The sequence below is a fragment of the Pseudophryne corroboree genome, chromosome 3 (assembly GCF_028390025.1).
Source record: "Pseudophryne corroboree isolate aPseCor3 chromosome 3, aPseCor3.hap2, whole genome shotgun sequence".
NCBI classification, from domain to species: domain Eukaryota; kingdom Metazoa; phylum Chordata; class Amphibia; order Anura; family Myobatrachidae; genus Pseudophryne; species Pseudophryne corroboree.
This window is the reverse complement of record NC_086446.1, coordinates 546,550,400-546,564,686: the sequence shown is the minus strand read 5'-3', so window position 1 is coordinate 546,564,686 and position 14,287 is coordinate 546,550,400. Positions and strand designations below refer to the sequence as shown.

Sequence of the window (14,287 nt, the reverse complement as noted above, 5' to 3'; positions counted from 1 at the left end):
CCTTCATAGAGGAGTCCAGCACCAGCGATTCTTCCTCAGACTCTGAGATAGAAGATTGGGAAGCAGGTGCAGATTTAGAAGAGTTCGGCTTCATTTTAGAGATCAAAGTAGTAAGGTCAGCAGGGGGTGCAGATTTTCTAGACCTAGGCATGATGTACAACAGTCCCGGAAACAATGAACAACTATAAATCACGGCTGAGCGAAAATGGCCTGAGTCAGAGTCCCATTACAGAGCAAGTGGAGATAACATAGATGAAGCTCCAGGGCAGCACCCAAAAAGGCTTAATTGAGCATTCTTTCAAATAGCAGCACCCATATCAAAAGGAATAGAAACATGAGTTGACTGTAGTAAGGTAAAATGGTCAGGAGGTGGAACTCCAGGACAGGAGCAAGTGATACTGCAGAGGAAAAATAAATGGAAGTCTCAGAGTGCTTGAAGATTCTAATGAGAGCCAGTAATGGATACTATGGCACACAAATAGAATTAGTGGGCTAGTGCAGTCATAACCCAGGCAGGGGAACTGGAGGCTAACAATCTGACAGCAGTTTGTGCACACTAGAACCAACTGAAGCTGCAGGGGTTCAGGGAGCTGGGTAGGAAAGCAGGCAAGATGGCCGCCACCAGAGTCCCACAGAGGGAGCAGCAGAAAGTACCTGCCTTATTCCAGGGCTTTCCAGGGGGACCCCCGCCATCTGAAGGTACCAGGGAGGTCTGGGGCAGCCAGCAGATCGGTGTGGAGGAGGTAGGGGGTTCGCTGGGCGGTCACGGGGACCCATCGTAGCCGTTTTCTGGGTCTGGAGCTCCCGGCCGGGCCGCCGCCAAACTCGAGGCCCCTGCTTCAGACCAACTGGAAGGCCTCAGATCGCGGGAGCTGCGGGAGGCTTCTACATCACCCGCGACTGCACTGCAGGAAGTCCACAGCCCCGAGCCAGCCGCAGGGTGTGAGCAGGAGCCGGAGGAGCCACAGGAGAGGTCACTTTGTAGCCCGCTTTGTAGGAGCCCCGTAGCTATGCATCTCCTCGGCTCAGCATCCAGGCCACGCCCCTCCATAGTTTTTTATTTTACATATTATTTTAAAGTTTGAGAAGACTCTTTTAATTATGATAAACTGTTTTAAAATCTAGGGCAGCTGATGAACTTTTCAACCTTCCAATATTTTACTTTAGCAGCTTAGTGGCCTTAGAACGCTTGGCCATGGTACCACATGGACACTCCTAGCTCACAGATCTGGGTCATATAGCTCAGATTACAGTAAAAACATTTTTGTTTTGTTTTAAATCAATACCTAAAAAGAAGTGTCATACAAAAAGTGTTTAAATTATGTACAAAACGTTTTGGAAGGTTAAAAAAGTACATAAATTGACATAAAATATTAATGAGAAAGGATATTTTTATTATTGATTTGCTGTTTAGTAGAGAAAAACACTTTGACATCAATGACATATTTTTTCTTAGGAAAAATAATTATGGAGGCAGTAGGTTTTGAACCAATTCCTCCAAATAATCTGGAACCTTAATCCAGCACCTTAGACACTGCTGATTTTTAGCTAATGCATCTGGATCATATCAATCAGATATTGAGGAGAAAGGACTTTATTATTATTGATTTTCTTATTAGTGGAGAAAAACACATTGCCATCACTGATTGACATTTTCATAGTAAAATCATTATGGAAGCAGTGGGATTCAAACACACACCTCCAGAAAGACTGGAGCCTGGATCCAGCGTCTTAGACCGCTCACCCTTGCTACCACATGGACACTTTTGTCTCAAAGCTCAGAGTTCTGGATCATATAGTTGAGGTTACAGGAAACAAAATGTGTAGTTTTAAATCAATACTTGAAAAGAAGTGTCATGTTACAAGTGTTTAAAATACAAAAAGTTAAGGAAGTATAAAAAAGGTACAAAATTAGCAGACAATATTAATGAGAAAGGATTTTTATTATTGATTTGCTGTTTAGTTTGATGTCAAAGATTGTCGTTTTTTCTTGAAAATCATTATGGCAGCAGTGGGATCTGAACTCAGTCCTCCAAAGAGACTGGAGCCTTAATCCAGCACCTTAGACCGCTCAGACATGCTACCACATGTCTACATTGGTTCTGAAGCTCATAGTTTATTGTTTTACATATTATTTTTAAAGTTTGAGAAGACTCTTGAAATTATGATAAACTGCTTTAAAATCTAGGGCATATGATGAACTTCTCAACCTTCCAATATTTTATTTTAGCAGCTTAGTGGCCTTAGACTGCTTGGCCATGATACCACATGGACACTCTTAGCTCACAGATCTGGGTCATATAGCTCAGATTACAGTAAAACCGTTTTTGTTTTTGTTAAATCAATACTTAAAAAGATGTTTCATACAAAAAGTGTTTAAATTATGTGCAAAACTTTTTGGAAGGTTAAAAAAGTACATAAATTAACATAATTTATTAATGAGAAAAGATTTCTTATTATTGATTTGCTGTTTAGTAGAGAAAAACACTTTGATATCAATGACTTATTTTTTCTTAGGAAAAATAATTATGGCGGCAGTAGGTTTTGAACGATTACCTCCAAAGAAACTGGAACCTTAATCCAGCACCTTAGACACCGCTTATTTTTAGGTCATGCATCTGGGTCATATCAATCAGACATTGAGAATAAAGGACTTTATTATTACTAATTTTCTTATTAGTGGAGAAAATCACTGCCATCACTGACTGATGTTTCATAGTTAAATCATTATGGCAGCATTGGGATTCAAACCCATGCCTCCAGAGAGACTGGAGAATAAATTCAGCACTTTTGACTGCTCGGCCATGCTACCACATGGACACTTCTGACTCAAAGCTCAGAGTTCTGGATCATATAGTTGAGATTACAGGGAAAAAATGTGTTGTTTTAAATCAGTATTTGAAAAGAAGTGTCATGTTAAAAGTGTTTAAAATACAAAAAGTTAAGGAAGGGTAAAAAGGTACAAAATTAGCAGACAATATTAATGAGAAAGGAATTTTTATTATTGATTTGCTGTTTAGTGGAGAAAAACACTTTGACATCAATGACTGTCATTTCCTCTTGAAAATAATTATGGCAGCAGTGGGAGTTGAACCCACACCTCCGAAGAGGCTGGAGCCTTAATTCAGCACCTTAGACCACTCAGCCATGCTACCACATATCTAACTTGAATCCGTAGCTCATAGTTTATTATTTTACATATTAATATTAAAGTTTGAGAAGACTCTTGAACTTATGATAAACTGATTTAAAATCTAGGGCAGATGATGAACTTTTCAACCTACCAATATTTTATTTTAGCAGCTTAGTGGCCGTAGACCGCTCGGCCATGGTACCACATGGACACTTTTAGCTCACAGATCTGGATCATATAGCTCAGATTACAGTAAAAACATTTTTTTTTATAGAATACTTAAAAGAAGTGTCACACTAAAAGTGTTTAAATTATGTACAAAACATTTTGGAAGTTTAAAAAGGTACATAAAATTACATAAAATATTAATGAGAAAGGGTTTTTTATTATTGATTTACTGGTTAGTAAAGAAAAACACTGACATCAATGACTGATTTTTTCTTAGGAAAAATAATTATGGCGGCAGTAGGTTTTGAGCCAATGCCTCCAAAGAAACTGGAACCTTAATCCAGCACTTTAGACACTGCTGATTTTTAGCTCACGCATCTGGATCATATCAATCAGATATTGAGGCTAAAGGACTTTATTATTATTGATTTTTTATTAGTGGAGACTTTGCAATCAATGACTGATGTTTTCATAGTAAAACAATTATGGCAGTAGCGTGATTTGAACTAATGCCTCCAGGAAGACTGGAGCCTAAATCCAGTGTCTTAGACCACGCAGCCATGCTACCACATGAACACTGCTTACACTTAGCTCACGGTTCTGGATTATATAGTTGTGAATAGATGAAAAAAAATTGTTGTTTTAAATCAATATTTGAAAAGAAGTGTCATATTAAAAGTGTTTAAAATACAAAAAGTTTAGGAGGCATAAAAAAGGTTCAAAATATGCAGACAATATTAATGAGAAAGGATTTTTTAATATTGATTTGCTGTTCAGTAGGGAAAAACACTTTGACATCAATAACTGATTTTTTCTTAAGAAATATAATTATGGCGGCAGAAGGTTTTGAACCAATGCCGCCAAAGAAACTGGAACCTTAATCCAGCACCTTAGACATTGATGATTTTTACTTCAAGCATCTGGGTCATATTGATCAGATATTGAATAGAAAGGACTTTAATATTCATATTCTTATTAGTGGAGAAAAACACTAAGCCATCAATGACTGATGTTTTCATAGTTAAATATTATGACAGCAAAGGGATTTGAACCCATGCCTCCAGAGAGACTGGAGCCTAAATGTAGTGTCTTAGTCCACTCGGCCATGCTACCACTTGGACACTACTTACTCTTCGTTCACAGTTCTGGATCATATAGTTGAGATTACAGGAAAAAAATAGTTGTTTTAAATCAATATTTGAAAAGAAGTGTCATATTAAAAATGTTTAAAATACAAAAAGTTAAGGAAGGATAAAAAAAGTTTAACATTTGCTGACAATACAAAGTGTTTAGTTGAGAAAAACACTTTGACATCAATGACTGTCACTTTCTCTTGAAAATAATTATGGCAGCAGTGGCATTTGAACCCAAGCCTCCAAAGACTGGAACCTTAATCCAGCACTTTAGACCGCGCAGCCATGCTACCATATGTTATCTTTTCTGTAGCTCACAGTTTATTGGTATATAACTCATTTCACAGCAACTCAAAATTTCTTTATGTTTGAAAGCAATAATCTATAGTTTTCAGATAAGATTATTAAATTTGAGAAAACTCTTGAAATTATGATAAACTGTTTTAAAATCTAGGGCAGATGAACTTTTCAAACTACCAATATTTTATTTTAGCAGCTTAGTGGCCTTAGACCGCTCGGCCATGGTACCACATGGACACTCTTAGCTCACAGATCTGGATCATATAGCTCAGATTACAGTAAAAATATTTTATTTTGTTTTAAAGAAATACTTAAAAAGTAGTGTCACGTTAAAAGTGTTTAAATTATGTACAAAACATTTTGAAACATTAAAAAAGTACATAAATTAACAAAATATTAATGAGAAGAGTTTTTTTTATTATTGATTTGCTGTTTAGTGGAGAAAAACACTGACATCAATGACTGATTTTTTTTATTAGGAAAAATAATTATGACAGTAGTAGGTTTTGAACCAATGCCTCCAAAGAACTGGAACCTTAATCCACCATTTTAGACACTGCTGATTCTTAGCTCACGCATCTGGATCATATCGATCAGATATTGTGGAGAAAGGACTTAATTATTATTATTGATTTTCTTGTTAGTGGAGAAAAACACTTTGAATCAATGATTGATGTTTTTATTATTACATTTTATTTATAAGGCACCACACGTGTTTCGCAGCACCATACAAAGGTCAGTACAGGGAGACAAACTAAGCATTACAGTAAATAAATAACAAAAATAGAGTACAGGTAACAAGGAGCACCACACATTCTCAAGACATAATACAGCTAAAATGTAAGTAGTGAGGGAGTGATCATTATACTACTAGGGGCTGGTGGCCATAGATGGAAATGAGCCTTTACCAGCAAGAGAAAAAGCGGTAAAGATGGTCACTGAGTAGGGGAGAGCTGCGAGTGAAATGTGTCGAGAAGATGGCTTAGATAATAGGAGGAAAGAGGGCCCTGCTCTGAAGAGCTAACAATCTAGTGGGAAGGGTCGACAGACAGATGACATGAGATACAAGCAAGCGAGAGGTAGCCTGATGGCAGTATGCAAGCAAAGCGGAGATATTCAATGCATGAGGCAGGGGGATGGAGGAGCGGCCTCAGGACTAGGTTATGCATCGGGAGGGTATGCTTTGATGAATAGGTGGGTTTTTAGTGCCCGTTTGTAGCTTTGCAAGGTCGGGGAGAGTCTAATGGAGCGGGGGAGTGAGTTCCACTGAAGTGGTGCAGCATGGGCATAGTCTTGAACTCGAGCCTGGGAAGGAGTGACCAGGGCAGTGGAGAGACGACGGTCATTGGTCGAGAGTAGGGGGCGGGAGAGAGTATGAAGGGAGGGGAGGTTGGAGATGTAGGGAGAAGTGGAATTAGAGATGGCCTTGTATGTGAGAGTGAGGAGTTTGAAGAGGATTCTGTAGGGGAATGGGAGCCTGTGTAGATTTTGTCGAAGAGGAGTGGCAGATGTGGAGTGGCGGGAGAGGAAAATAAGCCTAGCTGCGGAGTTCAAGACAGATTGGAGGGAAGCAAGATGGGAGCAAGCAATGCCAGTGAGGAGAACATTGCAGTAGTTGAATCGTGAGATGACCAATGAGTGGATGATAAGTTTAGTTGCACTCTGGGAGAGAAATGGGCTGATATGAGCAATGATGCGTAGCCGAAACTGACAGGATTGTGCCAGGGCTTGGATGTGGGGTGCAAAGGAGAGGGATGAGTCAAGAGTGACGCCCAAGCAGCGGGGTTGGGGAACGGGGAAGATGGTGGTGTTGTCAATGATAGAGATATTGGTCGGGGGTGTAACTCTGGATGGGGGAAAGATGATGAGTTCAGTTTTGTCCATGTTGAGCTTCAGAGAGCACTCAGACATCCAGGAGGAGATTGCGGAGAGGCAGCTGGAAACCTGAGAGAGGGTAGATGGGGTTCTACTATAGATCCCGTACAGACATAAATTATTCAGTTATAATAATAATAGTGCATTAGAGAAAATGAACCAGCTAATAAATATCTTCCTCCTCTGGGATTTCAACTTTAGAATGCTGGAGGTGCTCCTGCAATCAAAATAGACCAAACATTAAACAACGTGTTTGTTGCAAAGAGGCAACAAAGAGAATAGATTGCTTTTTGGAGCACTCTTTTATAACAAAATTTAATTTGCAAATCGATGTGATATTATTATGATAATTTAAAACGTAACCTTTAATTATTACTCCTAAAATATAAAAGGGGTGTTATGAGTGGCATATACTTATATGTAAATGTCACTCTGTAAATGCATGAATTCAATTGCATCCCCTTATAAGGGGATGCAATTGAATTCATGCATTTACAGAGTGACATTTACATATAAGTATATGCCACTCATAACACCCCTTTTATATTTTAGGAGTAATAATTTAAGGTTACGTTTTAAATTATCATAATCATATCACATCGATTTACAAATTAAATTTTGTTATAAAAGAGTGCTCCAAAAAGCAATCTATTCTCTTTGTTGCCTCTTTGCAACAAACACGTTGTTTAATGTAGAGGACAGATGGGGACAGTTCAGGGGAGGAGGAGAGGTTGAGTTGTGTGCCATCAGCATAGAGGTGGTATTGAAGGCCAAAGGATTTAATGAGCGCACCCAGGGAAGAGGTATAAAGAGAGAACAGAAGGGGGCCAAGGACAGAACCCTCAGGGACACCAACAGGAAGGATGGAAGGGTGTGATGTGGTGCCGGAAGCAGACACAGAGAAGGAGTGGTTAGTAAGGTAAGAAGAAAAAGAAGAAAAGGACAGTGCTAGATAGGCCAGCATTTTGGGGTGTGCGGAGGAGGAGAGGATGATCCATGGTGTCAAAGGCAGCAGGGAGGTCCAGAAGGATAAGCAGAGAGTAGTGGCCCCTGGATTTGGTCAAAAGCAGGTCATTGGTGACTTTCACTAGGGCAGTCTCAGTGAAGTGGAGTGGGCGAAAGGCAGATTGTAGTGGATCGAGGATGGAGTTGTCAGAGAGGTAGCTTGTGAGATGGCTGTAGACCAGTCATTCAAGTAATTTGGAGGTGAATGGGAGAAGAGAGATGGGGTGGTAGTTAGTAGGTGATGAAGGGTCAAAATTGTTTTTTTTGAGGAAAGGTGAGACCAGTCCATGTTTGAATGGTTTGTGGAAGATGCCGGTAGAGAATGACAGGTTAAAGAGGTGAGCAAGGTGGGAGCAGGCAGTGGGGGAGAGGGAGCGGAGAAGATGAGAGGGAATGGGGTCTAGGGGGCTGGTGGAGGGGGGAGGATAAGATGAGGGAGTGGACTTCCTTGTCAGAAGTGGGACAGAAGGAAGACAGGGTGGGATAGATGGAGGGGAGGGATGAAGGGGGCAGAGGGGTGACAGCGGGAGATGTTGTGTAGGATGTTCTCAATTTTGGAGAAGAAGGAGGCAAAGTCAGTGGCAGTAAGGGAGGATGGGAGGGGAGGAGGAGGGGGCGAAGGAGAGTGTTGAAAGTTTCAAAGAGATGGCGTGGACAGGATGACTGAGAAGAGATGAGTACTTGGAAAAAGGATTGCTTGGCGAGGGAGAAAGCAGAGCTGTAGGAGGAGAGAATTAACTTGAAATGGAGGAAGTCTGGCAGAGAGTGAGATTTCCTCCAGGAGCGTTCAGCAGAGCATGAGCATTTTTGGAAGAAACATGTTAGTGTCGTGTGCCAGGGTTGGTGTTTGGAGTGGCGGAGGGGGACAGAGGAGAGGGGGGGCCACAGAGTTGAGAGCAGTGGTTAGGGAAGAGTTATAGAAGGAGGCTGCCTGGTTGGGACTGTTATGATTCCAGCACTCTGGTCTGGGGAGATCTTATAGCAAGGACCTGAGCACTGGAATGTAATGCTGGGAAAGGGAGCGGGAATAGCCCCTGGCGCCCTAACTCCATTGTCTCGCCCGTGCTGTCAGAAATCTCTTGCGAGACTATGGTTGCTTGAGCCCACGGCAGCCGCGTTTGAAGGGCGGACTACGTCTGCCCAACTCTGATGCCCCCTCAGGTCTTAATGGGAGACAAAGAGAAATCCGAGACAGGGTGATAACAAGGGGCCCTCTAACCAAACAACAAAGCCAGGGGCTACAAACTAACCTAAAACTAGAATATGTGCGGAAAACCGCCAGGGAAAAGGACAACCAAAATTCCCACTAGTCCACTCTCCTACCCGGCACCGCCGAGTTCCGGAGAGGACTTGTGGAAGCGGAAACCTCCGCAAATGCTCCGAAACAGAATACAAAATGAAGCGGGCTGGGCCGCAGCACGCGGCAGAGCCGCAACTCACGAAAACCACACGAGATCCTTTGGCGACTATTGCGGCCAATTGAGGACCAGAAGACTCCTTGGGATGAGATGACAACTCCAAGATTCAGGAACTCTGAGGACAGGAATGACCGGACACAGCAGGACTGGAACAGACGTTCAGCAAACCTAAGCAGCATGCAGGAAGCTATTACCGGCGTCTGTGTGAAGCACTGAGAAGGTATTTAGCAGGGAGTCCTCCAATCAGATGTTCAGAGCCTGATTAGCATAAATGCCGTGCAGCTGCCTTGCTGCACGACCAGAAGACAAGTGTATGTGTGGTTAACTTGATTGACCCTGCAACGGGGAGCGCGGTCCGCCCGTGGCGTCCCCGTTGCTAGGGTCCAGGCGGCTCAGCGCGCCCGGCGTCCCAGCGTTGCTAGGGAGCCGGCGGCTCAGCGCGCACGGCCTCCCAGCATTGCTAGGGACCCGGCGGCTAGCACGCTCTGCGTCACTAGTTGCTAGGCGCCGGGCCGCGAGGACATCACGGACCACGGCGCCTAACAGGGACAGGTCATAGTGGAAAGAGGAGAGAGGAAAATCTCAAAGACGGACATGAAAGTGGGGTCGAGAGACCCGAGATTGCGTCTGCTGGTGGTGGTGGGTCTGGGTGTGGAGAGTAGGAAGGAGGCTGAGAGGGTGAAAGAAAAGCAGATGGTGGTCAGAGAGGGAAGGAAGAGTTTGTCACGATCCAGGTAATTTCTCATCTGTATTTACCTTCCAAATGCCTCCTGAGACTGTCCCAGCGTTTCAAGCCTGAATTCCATCTGCGCTGTCTGCGTGCAGCACGCTGCATCCCATTGCCTCAAGTCTCTTCATTGTGCTTCTGGCAGCATCATGGTTAAAACTCACATGCAAGTTACAAACAGTCTTTCCCTCCAAATTCAAACATGGGCGCAGCCATGTTTGTTTACATCACATGTTACTTTTCAGCCTGTCAGCTGCACTCTGGTCTCTGCCTAATTATCCAGCAGCTGCACTCCGGACTCTGCTTAATTGCCTAGCCAATACCTGCTTCCCAGCTGGTATAAATATCATGCATTAAGGCTGCTTAGGGGTCAGTGCTGTGGTTGTCAAACACAGTGATACAAGTCTCTCCTGCCTGTGGTTGTTCTGTTATTGTTCCAGGTATTCCAGCTCCTGAGTTCAGCTCCCCTAGAGACCCGCACCTGATACCATCTTGCGGTGCAGCCTGACTCTGCAGTGTCCCAGCATTGCATCCTGTGACCGGCAGTTACCCGACATCGGCTTTCAGCGTTCAGCTTCCAGCGGTGCTCTGCCCTGCCAGTCACTATTGTTGTTCCGCCATCTATCTCCAGTCACCATCGGTGTTCCACCATCGATCTCCAGTCACCATCAGTGTTTCACCATCGATCTCCAGTTATCATTGGTGTTCCGTCATCGATCACTAGCTTCATCGGTGTTCCATCATCAATCTCCAGTCACCATTGGTGTTCCATCATCGATCTCCAGTCACCATCGGTGTTCCATCATCGATCTCCATTCACCATCGGTGTTCCATCATCGACCCCCAGATTCACCAGTGTTTCCTCATTTGATCTCCTGTTACACTGGCATTTTAAACATCATTTCACAGTTCTCCATTGGTGCTCCTTCCAGCAAACTCTCATCAGGGAGTTCAGCTGCACCCTCACCACCTGGGCCGGTTCCACCCAGCATCCCCGGCAGTTCACGAGTGCTCACCCTATTCAGCATTTCACCAGCATCTCCAGCTCCCAGTGTGTCATCTACTGGCCAGTTCCTACTCACACTATCAATAGAGCGGTTAGCTCTCAGGACTTACCAACTCCAGGTCTTCCAAGACTGTATGGTGTTATACCACTCCCAACAGCATCCTACCTTTCTATTTCTAAGGAACTGTGATTCTACTGTTATGCCATTATTCCATACTGCTGAGCATTACTGTCTTCTTTGAACTGCCATTGTACCAGTTGAACTGTGTTAAATAAATCTTCTAAACTTTTCCAAAGTTGTCTTGGTCACGCCTTTGGGAATCTGTGCTAAAGGTTCCCTGCATGTCCAAGAACCCTATACTGCCTCCCGGGTTCACATACACCTCAGCCCCTACAACTGAGGCCTCCTCTGGTAAGTTGTGACACGAGGGAGTGGCCAAGATTGTGAGTAGGCGTGGAGGTCCATTGAGAAAGTCCAAAGGAGGTGAAAAGGGTGAGAATATTAGTGGAAGCAGCATTAGTGATGTCAATAGAGATGTTAAAGTCACCGAGGATGAAAGAGGGGAGGTCGGAGGAGAGAAAGTGGGGAAGCCAGGCAGCAAAGTTGTCAAGGAAAGGTGAACATTGGCCAGGGGGGCGGTAGATTACTGCCACAAGGATGTGAATGGGGTAGAAGAGGCGGATAGTGTGGACCTCAAAGGAGGAGAAGGTAAGCGATGGCTCAGGTGTGATGACACGAAAAGGTGCAGTTTGGGGAGAGAAGGATGGCCACGCCTCCACCCTGGCAGTCATCAGGTCTGACTGTGTGGGTGAAGGAGAGGCCTCCATAGGAGAGGGCAGCAGGGGAGGTGGTGTCAGAGGAGGAAAGCCAGGATTCAGTGATGGCGAGAAGGTTAAAAGAGTGGGAGGTCATGGATAGTTGGCAGCTTGTTGCAGATTGATCTAGCATTCCAGAGTGCACAGGAGAAAGGAAGGGAGGGGGCAGGGGAGATAGGGATAAGGTTGGCTGGGTTATGAGTGCATGTGGGTGATTTTGAATTTGGGGGGTGAGACCTAGCAGTGAGGATTGGTATAGGACAGGATCGAGAAGCCATAATTTCGGTACAGTAGTGTTGTTTTGAGGAATAGAATGGTGTGGGTGTAATATTGAATGAACAAGGAGAAGGTGGGGTGTAGTGAGAGCAAAGACAGTGCAACCTGGATTTTAAGAAATAAATGAAAGGAAAGGAAAGGCTGAGATGGATACACAGTGGTTGTAGATTGTATAAATGAGGAGTGTGGGCAATGTGTGAGAGCAATAGGGCTGTTACTTAATCAGACATGTAGTTCAGTGTCCAGTATGTGCAGTCTGCAGGTGTTGGTGGTAGTGGATTTGGTAACTCACTGTAGTATGTTGATTGCAGTTCTTTTGTAGAGGTGGGGAAGATAGTCTGCTGTCCTTTTGTTTATCTCCTTATTGTCACGATCCGGGTATCTGGATGCCATTATTTACCTTTCAGGTGTCTCCTAAGGCTGTCCCAGCATCCTAAGCCCGGTTCCCAGCTATGTGGCTAGCATTCATACGTCATGTCTCATCTCTGCTGATCCGTGGATATTGTCCTTCTAATGCCCGGGCGACTGGCATGGCGTCACCTGCCGGCAGGGCTTCGGGCATCATCTCCGTATTCTCAACGCATTACAGGGTATGTGGCACTCCTCACCTACTGCGGCCACGGCCGTCCGTGCTGAAGGTTTGAGATGCAAGTTGGCGTTCTCTGTGTTCACCGCCGCCATTACAGAGGAATCTCCATGTGGTGTTACAAACAAGGTTTCCCTCCACTGGCCGGTATGGGCGCAGTCATCTTAGTTCCAGTCACATGATCCTGACCTCCAATCCACAGCTCCGCTGAAGTCTGCCTAATTGGTCATCCAATCCCTGCATACCTAAGGGTATAAAGGGACTGAGCCTGCACCAGGAAATCGTCAGTGCTTTGGTTGTCACACCTTGTTTCCAGTCTCTCTCTCCTGTGGTTGTTTTGTTCCAGGTTTCCAGCTCCTGTCTCCAGTTACCACTAAGAGACCCGCACCAGCTTACCACCTTGTGGTGCAGCCTGACTCTGCAGTCTTCCATGACTACTCCAGCTTCCAGCTACAGATCCATCTGCTTCCAGCGGTCAGCTTCCAGCAGTGATCAGCTTCCTTAAAGTGCCGGTGCTTCTCCAGCGGATACCTACATATCATCGGTACCCGCAAACCATCGGTACCCGCATATCATCATTTCCTATATCCTCGCTCCCTAGCTTCATTCTACTATTTGGCTGGTTCCATCCAGCATCCACTCCATGTTTAACACCTGGCTGGTTCCATCCAGCATCCACAGCAGCTACCTCAACTACAGTGCTACCAGCTTCCAGTGATACATCTGCTGGTGTGTTCCTTGGCTACTCTTACTACTACAGACGGGTCTGGTAAGGACATTCCATCTCTGGGACATTAAGAACTGTACCTACTGCTACCAGTACCCTGTGGCCATTGTCAAACCCATAGTTATCCAGGAACTGTTTTATCTTAATTGCTGTATACCTTCATTCATTTACCACTGCTGTGAATACATGGAGTTCTGTTAATAAACTTTTATTGACTTTTAAATCCTGGTTGTCATGGTCACGCCTTCGGGCAATTTTCCTTCATCTTACTCATATGTCTAGGGGTCTGATTAAATCACCAAAGTTTAATTTCACCTCAGCCCCTACAACTGAGGCTTCCTCCCGTCTGCTCAGGCCCTCAGTTGTGACACTTATATCACCAAGATTTCTTATCCTCATACTTTGCACTAGCATACTCAGCAACTAAGATGCTTGCAGCCAAGAGGCTTGCAGACAGATATGTACTGATTAAATATACATGCAAACAGGGATACAGGCTTGATTGCTAGCAGCACACACCTTCTGAGACCCCACCCACAACAAAAGGATTGCAGTAGGTGTTTACAACCACAAACCAATACATTCCCCACTAGTACACAGTGATTTCCTACTTTAGTAGTGGCTAGGAATAACTAATTATAAGTAAAGTTGCAGGTTACCTAGCACAAATCAAATAAGCATGAAAAGTTGCAGGAATGAGATTGTAGCAGAAGATAAAGGGGGTAATTCTGAGTTGATCGCAGCAGGAACTTTGTTAGCAGTTGGGTAAAACCATGTGCACTGCAGGGGAGGCAGATATAACATGTTGAGAGAGAGTTAGATTTGGGTGGGTTATTTTGTTTCTGTGCAGGGTAAATACTGCCTGCTTTATTTTTACACTGCAATTTAGATTGCAGATTGAACACACCACACCAAATCTAACTCTCTCTGCACATGTTATATCTGCCTCCCCTGCAGTGCACATGGTTTTGCCCAACTGCTAACAAAGTTCCTGCTGCGATCAACTCAGAATTACCCCCAAAGTTGTAGGTTACCTAGCATAATTCAAAGATGCATGAAATGTTGCAGGAATGAGATTGTAGCAGAAAATAAAGTTGCAGGTTGCCTGAGGAAGACA

General features: G+C 44.1%; 1 non-coding gene across 1 annotated transcript; it reads right to left on the bottom strand.

The window, feature by feature from the left end:
- Positions 1–3,073: 3,073 nt before the first annotated feature.
- On the bottom strand, positions 3,074–3,155 carry TRNAL-AAG (transfer RNA leucine (anticodon AAG)). Its single transcript has one exon. It is a non-coding gene; the product is annotated as a tRNA-Leu (tRNA).
- Between the last annotated feature and the right edge of the window lie 11,132 nt (positions 3,156–14,287).